Source organism: Falco cherrug, chromosome 2 (genome assembly GCF_023634085.1).
Source record: "Falco cherrug isolate bFalChe1 chromosome 2, bFalChe1.pri, whole genome shotgun sequence".
In the NCBI taxonomy this organism is placed as follows: domain Eukaryota; kingdom Metazoa; phylum Chordata; class Aves; order Falconiformes; family Falconidae; genus Falco; species Falco cherrug.
The window spans coordinates 98,302,060-98,319,850 of NC_073698.1; positions in this window are offsets into that span (position 1 = coordinate 98,302,060).

The window sequence follows — 17,791 nt, forward strand, 5'->3', positions numbered from 1 at the left end:
CATCCTGTCCCCCTCTCTGCCCAAGCAGGGTGGAAGTTGGCTGCTGGGAATATATATGTACACATGTGCGATGTGGATCTCTCTAGCAGCTGGGCTCAGACAGCCAGTGTGCCCAGAAGAGTTTTTATCACACAACCTAACAATATCTGCCCCCGGGACACAGCAACGTGTCAATTTTCAAGCCAGAACTGGGAACACACCATGTAGCCCTGCGTGTATCCCCATTTCCAGCGGAGGCATCCGTGGCCCCCAGGCTGGAAGGCACTTGTCATGCTGGCTCGCCTGTTGAGATGGGCACCCATGCTGGAAGGGCTCCCTTGTGACCCCTGCCTTGCACGAGAGCAGAGGCGATGTGAGCAGAAAGGCTGAAGCCAGCCTTGCACATATGCCTGGAGAGATGTCAAGCAGGAGCAGAGAGTAGCCTCTGGGTTTGGTACTGGTGCCACCGCTATGAGGAAGGAAACCTATAGAAGCTCTTCAGTTCAGCAGGGTTTTTGTAAGTTAGAAGTCTTTAAATTTGAAGCTAGATAAATTAAGATTTGAAAGTAAGGCATGTTTGGAACAGGATGTTATTACTAGGACAACTTGTCAATCAATGTAATGAATTCACTGTTTCTTGAAATGTTGAAATCAGAACTAGAATTTTTGGGGGGTTTTGGTGTTTGGTTGTTTGTAGTTTTTTTAATTTATTCTTAATTTGTGCAAAACCTAATTCAGGGAAATATTTCATTGTCTGTCAAGGCGTAGGTCAGATTTGAAGATCTTAATAATTTTACTTTGTCTTATAATCAATGAAAATAGGGTTTATGAACTGTTTAGCCCTTGCTAAAAGAGCTAAAAGTTCCCAGTCTTTGATCCCATGTAAAGATGGAGTTGAAACATCCTTTTTCATCATGTGCAGGTCCGTTAAGTGAAGGTTCTTGTTAGAAAACTGTATAGCTATCTGGGCAACCATCATTCTTTATGCACATTAGTGACACATGACTGTATTGTGAAATTTTCACTGTGAAATACAATCTCACTTTTCTAAAACAGCTTCAGCTTTCAGTCTCTTAAGGTAGAAAGGTATAATCTCAGGAAATACATTGACAATGAATTTTATGGGGTTTGGATTTGTGGGGTTTCTTTGTCCAAATAGGAATTTCAAAAATGTCCCTGCTTACAGAAATGCTGAGAACAGTGGTGGCAATATATCTATAAATTTGCCTCCCTCAAGAAAAACAAACCATCATTTTTACAGTTCATAGAAAGAAATAACAAAATGAAAGGGTCATCCCCATAGTGAACTCATGCAAGCACTAATGTAAAAGCTCTACAAATTTATTACTCCTTTTGCAATTGCTTTTAATAGGATACGAGCAAACACTGAGTGTGACCAGAAGGAGGGGAGGCAGGAATTCCAGGGACAATTTCTTATTTTGTTTTTTTAAAAAAAAACTCCTAAAGGATTCTTTATGTGTATTACAGTACATATACTTTTAAAAATGCATTAGATATTCATACCAGAGTTGATGAGAAAGAAAATATTTTCTCTAGTTCATCTGTAATGATATTGAAAAGTTTGATGGATGAGGACTACTGTTTCTAAACATCATCAAATTCACCATGTATTCAAATCAGTCAAATTAATATATCATTATTTTAAATAGTCCGTAGTTCAACATAAGAAATACTATGTATGTACTCAGGGGAAAAAAGAGAGTTTATGAGCTTTGAAGGAAGGGGCAGTCAACTCAGGAGGACCACAAGGGTGACATGAGGATATGCAGGGAGAAAATTGTACAGGACAGCCTGGTGATCAGCCCCATCAGCACAGGTTTATGAAAGGCAGATCTGAGATCTGGAGCTGTGTTGGGAATCACGTAAGTTACTCTGCACAGGCGTGAGGACCCAGGCCATACCTTTTCTTGGTAGGAGCTTTATCAACTCACTGCTCTGGGTTTTTTTCTTTCTCTGTGCTATCCTGAAAATGGCTCCATACTATTGTCAAATACCTCTCTTTAGAGACTTTTAATACTGATAATCACAGTGTTAATTTGGCAGCAAATCTTATATTTGCCTATGATTTGTTGATCCCTTTCCCTACAAACGTTATTTTGCTTATGCTCTAAGAGCATTCTAGTGGCACCACCACTAGATTTACCCTTGCTGCTGAAGGATACCGGTCCTGATACCTCTGACTTAACTAAACCTTCAGTTAAATCTCTACTAGTTAGACAGTGCTTCAGTAATTAGAATAATTTTATCAGACCCTCATGTCACATTTCCTAAGTAAACACGCACCCCCTTTATTGGAATACTATTCATTTTTTACAAGTGAAGAAAGAGGAAAGGGAAGATCAATGTTATCATTAAAAGATACAGCAGCTGGTATAGGTATCACAATTTTGTACTCTTTAAATGATTTATGAAAGTTAGCATACTAAATTTTGATTAGTTTTTGTCTGGACAATTATACAGGTACTTTATAAAAGAAACAATGTAAATTTACAATCAAGTATACTTTATTGTAATGCTTGTCCTGGTTTCAGCTGGGATAAAGTTAATTTTCTTAACAGCTGGTGCAGTGCTGTGTTTGGGATCTGGTGTGAGAACAATGTTGATAACACACGGATGATTTTAGGTGTTGGTGGGTGATGTTTATACCAAGTCAAGGACTTTTTAGTTTTTCAGGCCTTGCCAGTAAGAGGGCTGGAGGGACATGGGAAACTGGGAGGGGACACAACTGGGACAGGTGACCTGAAACAGCCAAAGGGATAGTCCATACCCTGGGATATCATGCTCGGTGTATAAACGGGGTGTGTGTGCCAGGGCTTGTTGGTCCCTGCTCGGGGACTGGCTGGGCATCGGTCAGTGGGTGGAGAGCAGTTGCATTGTGCATCACTTGTTTTCTTTTCTCCCTTCCCTTTGGATTTCATTCCTCTTCCTCACTCCCTCCTTTTCATTGCAACTGTTATTATTTTTATTGCTTTTCATTTTTATTTTATTTCAGTTATTAAATTGTTCATATCTCAAGCCTTGAGTTTTACATTCCTTTCTGATTCTTGTCCCCGTCAGGAGTAAGCAAGCAGCTGTGTGGTGCTTAATTACCAGCCGGTGTTAAACCACAACAATTATATAAGCTTGAGTTTATAGCAGGAGTCTTCAAACTACGGCCCACGGGCTGGATATGGCCCCCCAGGGTCCTCAATCCGGCCCCCGGTATTTACAGACCCCCCTGCCCCCCCCCCCCCCCCCCCCCCCCACGCCGGGGGCTGGGGGGGGAACCAAGCAGCCGCAGATGACGGCCTGCCACTGCATCCGCGCGCCGGCCCCCTGGTTAAAAAGTTTGAGGACCCGTGGTTTATAGTGTGTCCATTAAGCATTTAATCATTCAGTGTTTCCTTAGAAAAGAGACTATGTGGTCAAATTTGGTTGAAGATATAGACACTGCAAAAGGGAAAAAAAATCCTGCTGTGAAACTTTATAAAAATGTAAAAAAGATAAACCAGGGTGTGAGGTTTTCTTAAGATAAAAGTTTTCTTTTAGAATTTACATCAGAAACTTAACTAAGGCATTACAACTTTTAAAAGTAATTTGACTGGAAAGCTAAAAGAAATTAGGTTTTCAATATGCCCAAGCTTAGAGAAGTAAAAAAATGTAAATCTAAAATAAATTATAAGAGTATATTGGAGTTGCAAAATATCTGGGAAAATACATTCTTCAATGCATAAAAGTGATGAGTTTTGTTGGCAGTTCTTGCTGCCAGAATGTCTTGTTAGTGAGACAGATTGAGATACACCCGTTTGTGTATACACTACTTTAATGACAGTCTTTTGGTTTTCATGGTCCTTTTTTTCCTTCACCATGTCTGAAACAAATGTCAGGCACTAGACAAATGTGCAGTTCCATAGACTTGTCCATAATACTTTGTATCCCTAACTGTACATTTTATGCGTTTGTGAAGACAGTAGTTACGAATCAGCTAACCATTGCTTGAGAAGACAAGAATCCTTCTCAATATATAGTTAATTCTTTATGACCCAAAAGTTAATGCAACTGATTCACTTTAGAGTCTCATGCCTGCTAGAGGTTTTGTACCTGTAAGTTTCCAGGCACTGCTTAGGCTTTTTTGTTGGGGTAATCTGTGGATGAGGAGATGCGGCTTCCTTTGAGATTAGAACATGCCATTCCTAAGAGAGATATTTTTAAGGCACACTTTTGGAAGTACCACTTCAAAAAAAAAAAAAAAAAAAGCAACTCAGCTTCATCTTTCTCTTTACTTTGCAGGAACAATGATTCAAGAACTCTGGGGAAGAGTAAATTCTAATACATCCACTGATGTAGTCCTTGTAGCTGACCTGCTCTGTCTCGGCCTACACTAGCTGTGTGTGAGATCTGCAACTTTTTCATCAAGTGATTAACAGTAACATTGTAACTAAGATGACAAATATTCTTATTTTTATTAGATTTTTAAGCAATGAGAAGAACTGAAGGAAAAGAGCCAACACACTTTGGAAGTTCATGGCAATATTTTCTTTATGTACCTTACCATCAGGTCTCATTTTATTCTGTGAAACATGTACAAGAAACACATTCCAGTGCTGGAAATAAGACAAAACACTCTGAGGTGTTGATACAATCTGAGTATGCCATACAGGGTGTACAAACTTTGAATTTAAACAATGCACTCTGAGGGAGTCAGGGCACACTTATAAATTAGGCTTATAAAGTATTCATCAGATCACTTTTGTGCATCGAAATGATGCATATGCATTATACATTTGCTTTCCTTTCTACATCGCTCTCTCTTGATCCTTCCATATGCAACTCATGCAAGCTTAGTCTCTCAAGTTCAGTTAGAATTAGTGGACAAATCTGGAGGTGGTAAGAAGGGTGCAAGCTACATTTCCGTGTATGCCTGTGATTGCAGTATATGCCTGTGACTCTGAAGGTTCAAAAATATAATTGTTTACAAACTTCATACATCCACTGTGGTGCTGTGTTGATTTATCCTAGCTGAGAAGAATGTCCTTGAGTCTACCTCACAAAGAGCACTGCAAACTAAGTGAAAGGACTAGCATTGCAAATCACACAAATTTAAAATGAATATAGTTTTGGTCTTATGACCATGAACTTAAAAAAGTAAAATACATAACAGAAGTATATGAATTTTTTCTTACATGTTTTTTGTTTCCGTCCTCATATATTTTCATATCCTCTGTGGAAAATGACTGGCAGATTTCACAATGGAGGATAAATAAACCTGAAGATGGTTCATTCCACTCTGTTTCAGAGACCTATTTTCTTTGACAGAGCATTTAAGGAATCAAGGTAATTGCTTCCACTCAAGAGGTTCTAATCCAATTTAAGAAGAAAAATTGAGTGAAGTGTGGGAGTGTAGAACAGAAAGGTTATCTTACACATTGTGACCAGGACTGAAATAAATAAATAAATAGATAGATAGATAGATAAGAGTAAGTTATTCTTACCATGGATATGCCAATTTATTTATCCAAAGGAACCTACTTTGTAATTCCAGTCATTAGAGGTTTTATCCATAAATATATATCTCAAAAGAAAATCAGCAAAAATGCTGATTAAGATAGCTACGTATACTTACAAAACAAGATGTATTTCCAGTATATTCTTTTTAGGAATTGCTGCTTTTCTGTCCATTTAATGTATGATTCACATGCATGTGCATGTGTAAAGGAAGCAAAAGTATCATGGTCCTAAGTGCAAGAGGTATTACAGTTATGGTAACTGATAGCAATCATATATGCATCTCAGTTTAAGGGAAATATGGAGAGATGCAACTGAATGAAATATTGCTTGCATACAAAACAAATGCACAATAGTAGTAAAAAGCTTCACTGTTATTACAAAAATCATGAAAGATAGAATTCTCTATGGAGACATACAACACACTGTCTATAAAGCAATGCATGGTCATGCACTGAATATTAACATCTCGACCTGAGAAGCAGGAGAAAATTATGTAAAAATAATTAAGTACATATATTACTAAACAGTAAGGAACCCAGCAGCTTTTGCATTAGCTCACAGGTTATAAAAGAAGTGTGAATCTAGTAAAGATTATCTCCTTTGGGACTGAAAACAAACAAAAACCAAACCCACCTATAAAGGAGTCAAAAGTAACTCTTGTTCACTGTACACCTGTGATAAGAGCTCTATTAGATGAAACAAATTACATGCTACCAAGAGAATGTCTTCCTGCTCTGAAGACATAAGGGAAATTTCAGTTCTGCTGGTGTGCTTGTATGGATGAGAAAAAGAAAGTGGGCATGACTCATCCTGACAAACAAAACCTGTTCCCAGAATAAATGTGCAGACCCTAAAAATATCAAGGCAAGGAAACAAAAGGTGTAAAAGAGAAAAAGGAGAAAACATCTTACAGAAATAAAGGAGGTGAAAGAACAGATACCTATCTGAGATATGACTTAAATATAAAATAGTATGCAAGCAGGCAAAAACATTCATTCAGAGCTTAATGTCTTATGCCATTAATATCATGTATGCATAAGTTGTCTTTTACAATACTGCTTCTAAAAATACCACATTTTCGTCTTCCACAATTTACAAAAAGAAGCGCACTTCACAACCATTAGCCACATCTCATTTCTGTGATAGATTCTCAGTTCATATAAAGCATTGTGACTTTATCCGTGCCAATGGAGCTTTTTTATATTAATTTGTGTTCTCAATCTTTTCCTTAGATGTTCCGTGCAACATGGAACTTTGTGCAATTTATGAAGTTATTGAACATAAAATGTTTTTAGTAGTCATTAAAACCCAAATAATAATAAAAACAAATAAGTTTTTACAATCACAATATCTAAACACTTGTCTCTTAACAGTTGTATGACCACCCGCAGAAAAGGTCCTCCTTCATTTCTCTCACTGGTATAACTCCCTTCAGGCAATGTATTACAGTACATCCAACAACATTCCTTAGTTCTTAGACTGGCCTGAGGATCATTAGTAGGGAGAAAAATTCATTTATCACAGACATAATATAGTATTTATGTCTCATAAATCCTTGATTAGTTTAGAAGACCCAATATCGTTTAGGGACTGTAGTAAATTCAAAAGCTGTTCCTAAATGATAGAGTAGATGCTTGAGTTTCTGACCTGCCTAGCTACTAGGTAAGAAAAACAAAAATACAGGCAGACTACAGTTTCTTACATGGAACATGTATTTGCCTGCTCAACATCAGGGCTAGCACACACCTGAACTTTGCACCTATGTTTTACTGTGTAATGCAGTAGATGTCAGCTGGTGCAAATTGGCATAATACTGCCAAATCAGCACCTATAGGTTCCAGTTGGTTGCTGTAGCATCCTGGCTTGTACCAGAAACAGTGTGGCCAGCAGGACCAAGGCAGTGATTGTCCCCCTGTACTCGGCATTGGTGAGGCCGCACCTTGAATGCTGTGTCCAGTGCTGGCCCCTCACTGCAAGAGGGACATTGAATTGCTGGATCGTGTCCAGAGACGGGCAACGGGGCTGGTGAAGGGTCTGGAGCACAAGTCTTCTGAGGAGCAGCTGAGGGAACTGGGGTTGTTCAGCCTGGAGAGGAGGAGGCTCAGGGGGGACCTTATTGCTCTCTACAGCTACCTGACAGGAGCTTGTAGCGGGATGGGTGTTGGTCTCTTCTGCCAAGTAACAAGTGATAGGACAACAGGAAACAGCTTCAAGTTGCACCAGGGATGGCTTAGATTGCTAGTAGGAAAAATTTGTTCACCAAAAGGGTTATCGGTCACTGGTCCAGGCTGCCCATGGAAGTGGTTAAGTCACCAACCCCGGAGGCATTTAACAGACGTGGCTGTGGTGCTTGGGGACATGGTTTAGTGGTGGAGTTGGCAGTGTTAGGTTAACAGTTGGACTCGATGATCTCAAAGGTCTTTTCCAACATATATGATTCTATGAATCTGTGATTCTGTGACTAAGGTCTTAAAATCACTGGGAAATAGTGATTTTGATGTATATATTTTTTAGATTAAGATTACAAGGAATCTTCATCTGTCTCTTTTCTTCAGCAGTGCTTCAGAACACTTGAAAATAGCTCTGACAGTAAGAGAGAATGGAAAATGTAGATAGAGACAATATACTCACAGATCACAGCTTATGTTTTAGTATTTTTTATTCTGCATTGATAATGATGGTGATTTCTACATTTTGGAGGCAACTAGCATTTAGCAGCTCATTGGAAGATAGCCAAGGAATATTTCCATTTGATTTATTGTTTTAGAAGCAATGCCTTGGAATAAAAATCTGATTTGGCTCTCAGGTTAGGAGAGCAGTACTAAGTGAAAATGTTAATCAGGGTCCTAAAGGCCACTTAAACGATCCTCCATTTCAAAAAGCAGTCCTTGATGTGCCACAAGGAGCTGCACCATCTCACAGTGGCACCATTCCTCTGAGATTTCCAGCTGCAAAAATTTTTAGAAGGTGTCTAAAAATGTTACTCTCTTAATATTAATTTTCCATGTAAGCAGTTGCTGTAGTTGCCATAGGAATGTTAAGTAATTGCATATTGATGGTGGGATGGCTTGTGTGATTATTGAATAGGAAGTCAACATTATGAAGTACTCAGAGGGCCTTTGGCAGACTTAAAAGATTTTTTCAAGCATGATATGAAACTGCTTGGAACAGAATAGAAATGGTTAGTAATGGTTTCAAAATTTAGTTGTTACACAGGTATACATAATGCACAATCTCCTTATCATAATGCATAATCTTTTCTCCTGAATTCTCACCTCTCTATACTTGCATCCAGTTGTTCACAGATATTCTTGGGAGTGCTGTTTTATTCACACTATGGTAAGTATATTGTACCTTTTTGGCATGTAATTCATGCAGTCAAGCTGCCCTGGGTTTTTTTGAAATGCTGTGAATAGGGAAACGTGACTGATTTGACAGATTTCAGAGTGCACCAAAGGATTTAAGATGTGAATGCAACATCACCTTTTTAACAAAATTCCATGAGGACAGGCTCAAGCAATAAATTCTTACTGGGTAGCATAGAGGAAAATCCTGAGATTCCCTTATAGGGATAGAATTCCAAAAATGTGGACCCAGTCTTACGTCATGCTGTGAACCTCCTTTTCATCTGGTCTGAGTACTGAAAATCTTTGACTGCTGAATTCTGTGATGCTGGAAATATGTGTTTGCAGATGGACAAGGATGTGTCCCTGCTTCTGCAACAGGAAGTATGGAAATCTGGACCAAAAGAAAGAAATGATCGACCCCAGACCACCAAAGATGAGAAAAGTTGAAGGAAAATTAGTTTTTTGTCTCATTTTCCTAGTGACTATAATTGTACTAATATTACAAAAAAAAAAAAAAAGAAAAAAGAAAGAAAAAAAAAGAAAAAAACAAATCACACAAAAAACTAAAACCAAACAAACCAACACAAAACAAACAAAAACAAACAAAAACCCCACCAAAACCTGGCCATGTCCTGTTTTGTGGCCTTGGCACAGCAGGTCTCTGTGACTAAACTCTCATCTTTGATCAGGGTCTGCTGTTTGTACATGGGGAGGTGTCTCTGACTTGTGCTATCTCTTGAGCAGGGTCCAGGTGAGAGCTCTTTGGCACAAGGCACAGCCATGCCCAAAAGCAACCTAACTTCTGGATAGGCGAGATGTTCTCAGATCTGTACTTAGGACAGTGCCTTAGCCAGATGTAATTTACTAGTATAAATGTAACTAACAGCTGTTGTAACAGTGAGTTTCATCAACACAGAAACAGCAGGATTTTTTTTTATTATTATTATTTTTTGCAATTAAACCTTTATGTCTCAGCTCTTCGTATCAGAGCAGACACTGATGTGCTGGGCTGACCACAGCTCAGTATTGCCAGCATTGGCTCCACCTGTTGAATCCTCATCAGGCCCTGCTTTTGGGCCAGGGAACAGGCTATATGACATCCAAATATCTTTATTTACATGTTTTCTACAGATCTAAGTAAACTACTGCTCTTGCCCAGGATGGCTGGAGTAGATCCTGAGCAGTGCCTTAGTTCTCTGCATAGTTCCATATGGTCTAATAGGACATAGAAACACAATAGCAACATGAAAAGTTTTGCTGCCAGGTTCTGGGCCTCCTTCTCCTTTTGATCATCCCTCCTCCCCACCACAGGCAGCTTTCTGTTACCGCTGCTTATTAGTTACCGCAGCACACTGGACCCACCACACCCCCAGGCTGAAAGGAGATGATAAGATTTAGTTCAATGAAAGCCTGGTTTGACAGTTCATTCACTGGCTGAATGCAGAAAAGTCCCCTTCCTCCCTCCCATTCCCCAAGGAATTTTGGAGGGAAAGTTATTGAGAGATGATCAGTATGCTGCCACTTTCTCAACTTGGCTTTTCTGACTGGAACAACCAATTTTGACCGCAAACAGAATTGCAGTGCCAGAGTTAACACTGCCTGTGTCGCCAGCTTAATAAATAGAGCAAAGAAACCCTGGCACAATGCACAGCACAGAACTGGAGCAAAGTCACTGCTAGTGAATGTCTCCAGTAATGGAAAGTACACTAATGATTTCCAGGTCTGTGGGTTTTTCCACTGGCTTCATTCCAGATGCTGGAATCCCAAGGATGATGCATGCAAGATCTCAGTGGCTTTGTGATAGAAATTGTGTGGATTTTTCTGATACCAGTTTCCAATAGATACCCTCTCTGACAATTTCTTGTGGGTAGTGCTTGTTTTAGAGGGCATCTGTTGTGTCTGTTTATCCATGCCTTGCATATATTTTAAACTGTAATATTTTGCAGAATCATCCATATAGCATAAGTGCTGTAGTCCAAGAACGTCACAGTGGAAACAATGAAAGTAAAATCACCTTCAAAAGATAAAAATGACCAGGTTTTAGTATTTTTGGCAGTAAGACTGAAGGCTACATGGGGTCCTAAATATGTCTCTTGAGTCTTCTTAAAACAGTATCCATATTCTCATACTGTAATATCATTTTAAATTAAAGTTTTAATAAATTTTAATATATATGTATGTATTAAACCTCTCTGAAGATGCCAGATAATAATATATATATACATATATATATATATAATTATTTCATTGCTTTGAAATAGTGTTCTTAAAGAACTAAAAGAGGAAAAAAACACCCCATACTAATACCACTTCCACAACACTGTTGCATTGTAGAAGTCTCTTATTTGAACATATGAACAATGAAGAAATCTTCAGTGTTTCACCTGATTTGTGGCTGACACATTTTAATGTACACTTTCAGGTAAGAAAATTATTTAGAGCTTTGCCATACTAGCAGCATCAACAAGATACAAACAAGTGTGGGATATATGATGTAAACAAAGGTTATGCCCTCTGAATATTTCCATTTAGTTCTTTTTCTGTCTTCTAAGCTCTAAAGTTCACTTGACAAAGTAGCTGAAATGTTGTAAATACATAGTTTCACTTGCATGAAAAATATGACGGCTGCAGTAGTAACAGAGCTCAGTGTAGTATACCAGTACATTTTGCAGGTAGGAAACTGAGAATTAAAAACCTGAGATTTTAGAAGGTTTTAATTAGTTTTTAATCTCTCTGAATAAAATATATTCACAAATTATTCACGATTTCAGTTACTCATATGGAAAAAAATTACTTGCAAAATTACTTCTTTTTTTTTAATTGGGATTTTTCTTCTGCATTCAAATATAACGTAGTATTTGCTACCTGCAATTCTAAAAGTATCCTCACTAGAACTTCTGGAACTTTTTTGTTGTTGTTGTTATAAATTCGTAAAGGCAAAATGTGTAATGTTTGTGTGATGAATTAAACTTAAGAGCTGAATATTATATTCTAAATTCATCATATTGTTCTGCTATTCAATCTGATATTTTTCTACAATGGAGATGAATTTTTGATTCTCTTGGGGAAGACAGATGATTAGCAGGGGAAAAAAAAAATATCTTAGAAAATGACCATAGCTATCACCATACCCAGGAGACTTACTGCAGAACACAGAGATCTTTGCCCTAAATTCAGTTATTTGAAATGCATAGAGACTGATCAACACCATTTATTAGTGATATCTGCTTGTTATCAATTGTTTATGCAGTATCATAGATATGTATGGGGCTTTACAGAGCACTAACTGTGCTTGTTACCTCTTGGGTTGTCCAAAATATTTCTGATGTTAGGACAGCCCATAAAAGACAAATCATGAAGCACTTACAGAAAAAAAACAGATCAGGGCAATTGTCAGCAATTAACATTTTTGCTAACAAAGACATGAAGGAGGCTGAAACTGACTTTATTAAAAAATAAAATAAAAAAATTACAGTTTCTTTGTCAGGGAAGAAATGACCCATCACTAAGAAGGAATGTGCATAACTAATACGTGCAATATCTTAATCCATTGAATCAGTTTGCACTGTTCAGGCATATTCTTGTATCTGTGGGTGAATAAACATCAAATTATTCCTCTTTTTTTTTAAGACCTCATCTATGTTTTTAAATCACGTGGTAATAAGATTTTCCACATGGCTGCATTCTTCTGTTAATCAGCCCTGACTTTTGCTAGGGGATTCTGTCTTTCCTCATGAGCCTAAAAACTTCAGAAACCAGATGTGAATTACATTTTTAAATAGCATCCCATACTATAAAGATTTCAAACCTCAAAGAGGGTTGTGGGAGAAAAGCCACCTCCTACTGGACTAAGCGTACATGTTATTGAAAGATTTAACTGCATCTTCCACGTGTAGCTGTGGAGGACATAAGACTGACGTACAGGAATTCAAATTTTTATTTAATGAAAATGCTTGTTTTGAAGCAAAATATTTGGTATTATCTAGATTATTATCTTTGAACCATCATAATTTCTTGGGTTTGTTTGTTTCAAAGTATTCAAATATGCTTCTCTGATAGAATTTTAAGCAACTATGTAACTTTAGCTTTATGTACTTATGGGGAAAAAATAATTCTTATTTCCCTCTCTTCTGCCACAAGATAGTTTAGTTTTCCTCACTTCTTAGTTACTAGCAGAATGAGAAAATAACAGATAAAATAAGATTTTCTCCATGGAAATGAACAGATATTATTCTAAAAAATATTAAGAAGTTTTGCATTTCTTATTGAAAAAAAATAGTGGGAAAATTGATTAAAACAAAAAAGGAAATGTTGCTGCAGACCTCTAATATAAAACAAACCAGTGGAAAATCACATTAAAATTCCAGTTAGAGACTGCCTAGGGGAAGAGATAAATTCCAAGAAATGTTTGAGATCAGCGTCTTCACCCTGCACAGCATTTGAGAAAGGAACAGTGCTCAACTTGTGTGATTTACAAGCTCACTATGGGGAGCAAACAGGGTTATAATGGAAGATGACTTACTAATAATATTTAATTGAAGTTCAGTCAACAGACAGTTACTGTCTTCTGTGAATACAGGCAAGAACTTGAATGAAAATGAATGGAGATTCATCATTAAAAAAATACTGCCCTTTTCACTATGACAAAAAATAAAACCAAAACCAAAACAAAACAAAAAACCAAAACCAACCAAAAAAAAACCCCTAAAACGTGCAGCCAGCTATTTTCTTCAGATTTGCTTATTTTATTTGGCTTTTATATCTTGTTGCCTTCAAATACTTTGAAGCAATATTTCCCCTTCCTGCTGCTTTTGCATTCCTGGAATATTTCCAATAAAAGTTTTCTCTCCTACTCTTATGCTAATTAATACATGGTAGAGTACTATATTGTGCAGTGTATTGCACATTAGAGCTACTAGCATTTTGCTACTTCTGTCAGTAATTAGCATGAGAGGATGAAAGGAGACATTTTTCACTAATGAATGCTCATACAGCACTTTGAACATGTAAGGCCCTATAGAAGGATGAAGTGCAATGTTTCCGGTTCTTTCCCTCAAGCTTTAAGTCCAGGTTTGGCTGGCTTCATCTTTTCTCCTGTGGCTAAACCCTTTCATTTACATATTGAATTTTCGTGATGATGAAATTAGAATATTGAGAATATGGAATGATTTCAATTCATATTCACAGGATACACCTATATGAAAAAGCGACAATGGGACTGATTTGCTATTACACATTTCTAACTTATATTAAAACAGCTTGTGAGGGGAGCAACAGTGGTGATCTAATCCTAGTACTAGGTAGAATAAACAAACAAAAAAATCTTTTAAGTATCATAAATAAAATCACAAGTATTTTAAGTAGAAAAAAAATATACAAGATTTTTGTTTAAGTAGGTTAAAATTATTGCTTAGACCTGAGCTGGTGCAATTTGATGATGTCAAACTAAGTTGATGAACACAGCCTGTATAGATGAAATTCTGTGCTCCTTTGAAGATGCGCATGTGCATTTTTATAAGACTTGTTTAAATGTGATGGGAAAAAGTGCAAGTTTTTCTGCAGAAAACAAGTTTTTCAAAATTCAAAAGCAGTTATGATTTCTTGCTGCTCAGCTGAAAACATGTCATGTTTCAGAGAGTGCTGAGCACTTTTCTGACATAAAGATCTACTCTTTTTTTTTTTTTTTTTTTTTTTTTCCCCTGCAATTTGGACACTGAAAAAGAGTTGTACATTTTTTTTCTCAGTTTCCTTCTCTCCTTCAGTTTACAGTAGTTGTCTCAGAGGTTCTTGACTCTTTATTAAGTTTGTACTGTGATTTTTTCTGCAGAACTAACAAATTTAGGTTCCGTATAAGTTTCTTTTTCAAAACAATAAAAAATTGATGAATGTTAAAATATAGGCACAGTTCATTAAAATGTAATATTTGTGGCACAATAAAAGGAAAATTGGATCTATGATAGGACAGAAACCTAAACAAGTAGTTTTCTGTCTGAGAAGAAAATGTCAGAGACATTTTTGCAAGAAAATGTAATTAAGTAAAATATGAATAAATATATATATTTATATAAATATATAAAAAATTAAAAATTTCACAAAATATGAAATTTGAGCATTTCAGCAGTATGCATCTGTGAAAAAAAATCAAATTTAAGCAATTATTATTCCATCTTCCAATACTTAGATTTAAAAGAAATTATTTATTCAGAAGTGGATTTTGGTACAGGATTATCTACTTCCTTATAGTTGTACTTGCCAATATGATAGGTTAAAACATTTATAAAGTACACACAAATGATCATAGCAATAAAACTATCTGTCAGCCTACATTCTCTAGGTTCAGAGTTTTCTTGGACTCAAAATACTTGTGTGTGTCTATTTTCAGTGTTGTTTCACTAACTTCTCTGAATGCTGGAGTTCTCAGCAGTGTTCCACATGGTGTAAGCATTCTTCCAAATTTATTGACAACCTGACTTTCCGAATACATTTTTCTGTTCCTGGCATAATGAAAAAGCATTTTTTACCCTATAGCACCTTTTAGGTAACTTCTCAGTCTCACAAAATACCACTCTACAGCTACTCTGAACACTCAGCATGGGTAAACTTTTAGAATATCCAGATCAATTGGGATGCTTTAACTGCAGAATATCTCTATCATTTTTAATGCAAGAAAATGAAAAATGAATACAATATTCCACATGAGGTTTTAGTAGTCTTTTGTAAGACGAGAAAGGAGAATTGACACTGACTTCAGTTTCTGCAGTGTATAGCTGAATAGTTTCAGTTATTTTCTTTGGTTTGGATAGTTTGGGGAAAATATCCTAGTTCATATATCCATGGAAGATAGTAACGTTCTTCCATACATTTCTGGTATTCTACTGATCAGCTCACTTTTGAGATAGTATGTATTTTCTTCTCATTTTTTTACCTTGCATTTATTATAAAGCTGACTTCCAGAAGCCTCATACTTAGCAATATGATCTGAATATTGTCTCTTTCTTTCATTACATTGACTAGACTTCCTTTCCGCCTTTCCGGAATACTCATTCCTATCTGAAGGAACTGAGGTAGAAATATGTGATGACTCTAACCTCACCACTGTGGCATTCTCCTGACAGCCATTTCCTACTCAGATTTTATAATTTTTTAATTGTCTTTCCTGAATTTATGGATATTTCTTTCAGGTTTTACCTTCTGATAGTCATTCCACCTATCATCTCATTCAGCAGCTTAGTTTTATGCATTTATACAACCAACATGCACTGTAGTATAAGTCTTCTGGAATAAGTCATCCTTATATATATATATATATATATATATCATATAGGCTGCAAGCTTTTTCATTGCCCTTGTATTATCAAAATATTAGAAACTGGCTAAAACAACATTGTAATATCAGAAGGTAATATTTTATAAGTATTAGTAAAGTATCTGATCAATTATTTTTATCTTTGATTCATGGAAACTTAGAGGCAGCACCAACATTTTCTTGTACAAAATAACTCTTCAGAGCTAGCAATATCAGCAGAGTTCTATTACTATATGACTAAAATGATACAGGGAAGTTTTATTGCTCAATTCCTATTCAGTTCTGTCTAAGCAATACATTAATAAACTATTTCCAAGATTTACAGGTGGATATGACATGCTTTTTTTCTGTGACCACAAAGCTCTCCTCTTCTGCTTTATCTTGGGGGATCTTTCTAAGTCCCTGTCTTCTGTTGTACCCTTGCACTTGTAAGTACCTCTGTTTTTTTGCTGAAACTGGATTGTTTTGGTTCTTTTATTATGGAAGACTCACAGTTTCTTCTCTATCTGCATTTTCTTCCTGTGTCTCTCATAGCTTCAGCATGACCCATATTTTAAGTAAGAATTGCATGCAGTTCTAAAGTTTCTTTGTTCCTTATTGGGTATGTCCTTCAGCTTTCCTTGATACATGATCCTTCTACCTACATGATGTTCTGGCTACATAATTCCTCCTTGGACCATCTTTCAAAAGCTGACAACTTTTTTTCTGTAATTTTCGTAGAGTTTTAAAATAGTTTTTTTTAAAGCATTTTCACTCAAAGTCTACAATATCTTTACATTAAGTTTAATTTTGATGTTTCTAATTTGCTGCTAGTAGAAATTTTTGCCTCCGTTTCTGCAATTTATCATCTGTACACTTTATTTTAATATTTTTATTTAGGATCTTTCTATGTACCAGTAGCTGATCTAGCAGAAATGTGATTTAACGTATAAGCTTCATTATTACTGCTGCTTCAAGAATAGCTAAGCAAGATGGGGGAATTTTCTATAAGCTTAATAGCTCCCAGATCGCTTGATAAACTGGATGTGATGTTTTGAACCTGAAAAATCATCATGGACTTGTGGGAAGAACAACATTAACTGGGAAAGTAAATTTTATCTGTTAAGTACAAACCTTCCTAAATAGGAAAACCATAGATAAAAAATTAAATAAAAACCCACCCAAAACAAAAAACAAACCCGAAAAATCTCAAACAAAAACAAACCCCAACCAACACTCACCTCAAAAGATCATTTATCTCCTTGTTTTGAGACAATTCAAGTATAGCCAGGCTGTCCCTGACAGAATCCTGTATGACTTTTTTTAAAGCTTTAAATTACACTGTTTCTGCAACCTATTAAAGAGACTGTTCTGACTTTTAACTATCATATATAGTTAGAAGCATGTTTTCCTGATCTATCCAAAATTTTCTTTGCTGTAAAGTAAGCTGAATACTTAATAAACTGCACTCAGGGGACATAAAGAACAATTGATCATGCTCATTAATAGCAACCTTTTATATTGGAAAATTCAGCCTTTTCTAATCAGAGGCAAATTCCTTTAACCTGTCTTCACATTCAAATTTTCTAATTTTTTTAGTGATTTTGATTGTCTCATTTTGATTCTGAATTTTTCATAAGTGCCATTGTCAAATCTATGTACAATACCCAGC